Genomic DNA, 5,462 nt, shown 5'->3' with positions numbered 1-5,462 from the left:
CTCCATTTATTGTTTTACTCTAGTTCCTAGAGGCAAAATACCTAGATCCTTCTTTGCTATTATACAGGCAAAGAAAACCTTTTATCTCATTCTTTGCTTCAATGTCCAACTCTTTTGGCTAAAGAAAAGAAGGAAGAGAAAAAGAAAAAGACATGGGTTATAGAGATGAGGAAGAAGAAAGAAAAACAGAACATATTAAAATAATGTTTAAAGAAATATTGAGGGGTTAGACTAGTAAAAATAGTAATTTAATGCAGCAGAAGAAAGGAAGCTAACAGCTAAGAAGAAGGGGATGAAGAAAGAGTCAAGATTATTCTAACAGAAGCATTTTGAAGGGGAACTATTTGTATGATGTTAAGTGCAGAAAAAGTAAGTTACGGTGTATGAGGTATGAGAGAGGACCTGAAGATCCTTAGGTTCTGGAATAAACTGAAATTTTATGTAACTAGACATGCTAAATAGAGATATAATCTGGATGTATAGGTCATAAAGGAAATCAAAGATTAAGTTAAAGATGTCCAGACTCCATGCCTCTGGTGATGTAATCCAAGGTGATAGAGACAAGGGGAAAGAGAGATTAGGAATTTAGCTTTAGCCCTGCCAATTTTAAAACAAACTGATAAATCCATCCATAATTTTTCAGTTATATACAAGCACTTTAGCAGAAATAAATAGCATTGGGTTAGAAAATCATAACAACTTATATTAGGTAGCACAGAATCCCACAGAGAAGGCATTTTTGCCTCTTCACTGACCCTTTCAACCAGAAATTATATGTGTTGCCAGCGTTTTAACCATCACAGCACAGGTTTGTCTAGAAATATGAAAATAACTTAGTTTTATTTTGTCTGGAGTACAAAATACTGTTCTTTGCAAAAGGAACAGGCAGCATGTGGCAGACATTATAGAAAACAATGGTGTAGCACATTTCCCAAAATAAAACCACATGTAATAGCCATGTGTGAGTTAAATCAGAATTACAGTTTTACAAAAAGGGAATTACTCTCCCCCCCCCCCTTTTTTTCCCATTGCTTTGTATTGTAACACTTTGCAAAACTTTGCAATGAATTTTTACAGAGTAATTTTGGCATTACAGTTAGTCTAAACTTTATTAAACATTGCAAAAGAAATGTCAAAAAAGATGTCATGATCAGTTCATATAAATATTGGTTTAGTAAGGAAATTGTATGAAATCAATGGACAGGCAATGGGATACAGAAGCAAAGAGAAAAAAGGCCCTGAAAGATTGACATGGACATACCAATATTAAAAAAATATATATATTGAAAAGACCTCCAACAGATTTATACATAATTCTACACAATCAGTTATAAAATAAGGGTATTACAATTCTTTTTGATCTTTTATCTAGGAAACTAAATACTGTGTCAAGACAAAATAGCCTTTGCTGTCCTACTAATATTTCAATACATCCATCTCCCAGTGGAAATAAGAGTCTTTTTACAAAAGAGAAATATTGCAAAGATGGATGGGCTCCTCTTAACTAAATAGGTCCCGTACACTGTTCCAAGAAATTATGAATGGTTGTATTTCTTCATAAACAGAAAGACAATACTTGTTTTATAGGTGACTCCTTTTAGAGTTCAAGGGGAGAAAACAAAAAACTGAAGCCGAAAACCTTTAATTCATTGAACTCCTTCTCTCTGTAATTCCCTCCATCTTCAGTAACCTCACAGCAAGACCACTTTCCACTGCTAGACAGAAGGTTCCCTGCACTTAAAAGGGTGGTGGTCTGTTTCCAAAGTCAAGAAAAGCAGACAGGCACCAAACATCTCCATGTAGTTACATGCTCCACAGAAGTACACACATGTAATGAAAGCAGAAAACTAAGTCAGTCATTTCCACTCCTGCTACTTACATGGAAAATAACAGTGTTGGAAAATTTTAAGCAGTAGGCACAGATACAGGGGAACAATAGGAGTAACAGAGTGGATTTCAGCCCAGAGCAGTTCAGCACAGTTAACAAAAGCTTGTCCAAAAAACACAATGGTTTATGTGGCAGGATCGCTGCCTACAGACCACAAGTATTTTGGTTCAAACTTAGTTGTGGTCTTGCACAGAGTGCTCTGACAGAGTTCAAGGAAGCATTTATAAACTGAAAGTTAAGCATATGTTCATCTGCCTTGCTGGAGTAGACCAGAGTGTTCAGTGCCTCACATGCTTGAGCCCAGGATGAAATCAGACACTGAACAGAAGCCTTCATTGAGTGTGCCCTGGCTCCAGTGACAGTTCCCACCTGCGTAAGGAATGAAATAAAGAATGTTTCTCAAAGTAGATGCCAGAATGCCTTTACTATATAGCCAAAATAAAATGGCAAAGTCCTTACTGAGCACATTTTCTAAAACACCAGCACTATGTCAAATGATTACCTGTTCAGTTTAGGCTAGTTTTTCAGTTACTAAAGTCTAAAAATGTTTAACTTAGAATTCACATACTCTAGCCCTGCTTAGAAGAGCTCTGCATACCATACAATTAAAGCTGCAAAGATAATCGAGAACATTTTGAAAAATGAGCACTATGAAAACCAGTTTATAGTATACACAGCAATTATTTTGTCCACTTTTGACTCTTGCAGTTCAACAAATAATTGTGCAATATTCAAATTTTCATCCCTGGACTCATCAGCTCCCTCCTCATAAAGTCTTGTGTTGGTGTCACAATCTCATACAGGTGACAGTTCTTTTTAGGCTGATGATTCCTGCCGCATTACAAAATTTTCTCCATTCAAAACAAGTTATTAGCAGTCTGGTACAAAAGTGTTTTAAGTGATTTAGTATAGCTTTTTCAAATCTAGGCATCTGAAATATCAGGTGATGATTTGAAACCTACATAATACTTCCACAGTGCATTTTTATCTTCACTGAAATAAGTCAACTCAGCCATGTTGTGCAAAGGCTTGACTCTTTAGCTGGTAAGCTAGCCCTTATTGAATTTTCTATATTTATGGAAGGGACAAAGATATGATGGAGAAAATATACTAGAGAGAAGGTCACTGTCAGTATTCAATTGATATTGGATACATAAATATGATTCAGATGTTATGGATTTTTTTTTTCCCTGTTACAGTGTCCTTATGTCCTATAACCTGATCTATGGAAAGGCAGAGAAAATGTCTGTCTATAGTTTTATTGTTAATTTGCACTACTTTGGGATGATTTCTTTCTATTCCTGTTTCTGTGTAAAGTCAAGAAAGACCAAAATCTCTTGATTTTGGTATTTCTTGACTATCTACATCTAAACAGGTGCCCATAAGGGATTTAGATTTTTTTCATCACAGTAGAACCATATTTCTTTTATTTACTGTCTCCACAACTTAAAAAAAAAAAAAAAAAAAAGCCTTTAAATAATCATGCAGTGCAATTCATTAGAGTGGTTTAAGAACCTATTACACAGTTTCATGTACTCTCTATGACAATAGTAACAGAGAAGTTCAGCAACTGTGAATTTAGTCCCCTATTATTCAAGTATATAATAGACTGAGCCATGACTAAGCCAGAGACCAGTAGCTTACTTTCAGTGGGAGCCCTTAATAGTGAATACAGCTTCATTCCTTGCAGCTTTTAGAACTAGAGGAGCGAACCAGGACCCTAAAGCAGAGAAATACAGTTCTTTGGTTATTACCTGTTTTCTTATTTATTTGTGAAAGAGAGTACATGAAGAATTGGTTTTGATCAGGTGAGTGGATAGCAAAGATATCTTCTCGGGCTGCACCACTTATGGATGTTTTTTTGAAACATGACTGGGGTGAGGAAGTTTCCTGGATTTATTTTGTGAAAGAAGAGAAATGTGTTGATACTGTTAGCTGAGAAGCTTCTGAAGACCCTCACACTGAAAATGGTTTCAATTGAAGGTAGCTTATCTGGCAGAGAGGCCACATTTGCTTTATTTTTCTGCTTGCAATTTGTTACATACACTTTATAAGCGTGATTATGCTGTTTGCTGCTCTCTAGGGATCAGGGGAACTTCCTGACTGTAACTGAACATGCATGTACAGCTGAAAGATATTTCCCAAATATGGTTTGGGAAACAAAGAAAAAGTCTGAAGGGGCTAGCAGCCAAGCTTCTGAGATGATAGAAAGGCAGAACAACCTATAGAGTTTGAACAGATTGCCTGCTTTACAGAAAGGTGCTGGGCTTGACTTCCAGGCTAAAGGAAGACTTTTTCACAAATATGTTCACAGAATATTTGTTTTAAGTCTAATGGTCAGAAGACCTAAACTTCCTGTAATTCAGGAGGGATTTTTTGCAGTAAAGCCTAGAATGGCTGACTGCAAAAATCTTTTGATATTCTCATATTAAGGAAAAAACTGTGGAAAGAATCACCTCAAGGTTCTGACTTTCACTGAAGTATATATTAACTACAGAAAATGTTGATGATTGTAGATCTTTGGCTCTTGTACTTGCTTCTAGGAAGGAATTAAAGGAGCATTTATTGATAGGGAGGTTCATCTGATTGTTTTGAGGGTTTTTTTTTCCATTTGTACTGGTACATTGTTCCTTAATAATTCTTACGGTTTCTTGAAGAAAGAGAATATGCATATGACCATTGCCAAGCTCTTCAGGAGAACAGCTCAAGCTTTTAAATTTATATGCAATAGGTGACTTGAAAAAATCTTGACCTACATAATCTCATAGCTTTCTTTTCTAAATAAACATAATCAATATTATTATTGTAAACAAAGTGTTATTATTGTTGCTGTGAAATTATTCTACAGTGCATGAAGACCATTGCCCTACATAGAAAATTATCTGGCAAAACTCTTACAGCATATGCTGTAATTTTTTTTTTTTTTTAAATTCAAATGACTCTGACTTTTCAGAGGAGATACTTTGTTTCTTTTAATCTAAGCGTACCAGGATACCGTGATTCTACAAAGCCTATATACCTCACAAGAATCTGTTGCCTTCTTTGGTAAATATATAACAAAGACATGTTTTTAAGTAATAATTATTTGTTGGCAAGTAGCAGAATACTTGCTGTGTAAGTCATTGTTAAGGAGTTTTGTTGGATGTTTTTATGTATATACAATATTTACTTAAAGGAGGTTTAAGCAATAAACTTTGTGGAGAAAATTTTTGATGTATTTTTCCTGGCCAGTCCAAAATGTCACATCATCCAACCTTTAAACATTGCCTGGGAACACTTCTGAGGTGGTATTAATAGCCACAGTTAAGTCTCAGGACATTGTTGTTATAGAGTTAGTATTCTCCTTTAAAAAAGGATATTCAAATCTATGAACAAATTTCTGACCAAATACAAACTCCTTCATTGATTGAAATACTGTGGTCAGATATCAAGATCAATGCAGAGTGAAGAGGACAGTCAATGACAAATGCAAAGACTGAAGGTTCTTCATCTGTTAAAAAAAGGTCAGTGCAGCAGGCTTGCAGCTAATGAGCCACAAGCATTTCAACTGTGATGCCAGTGCCAGGCTGTACTG

Source organism: Athene cunicularia (assembly GCF_003259725.1).
Source record: "Athene cunicularia isolate RWA chromosome 2 unlocalized genomic scaffold, athCun1 chr2_part1, whole genome shotgun sequence".
Classification (NCBI taxonomy): Eukaryota; Metazoa; Chordata; class Aves; order Strigiformes; family Strigidae; genus Athene; species Athene cunicularia.
Note: the sequence above shows the minus strand (reverse complement) of the source record.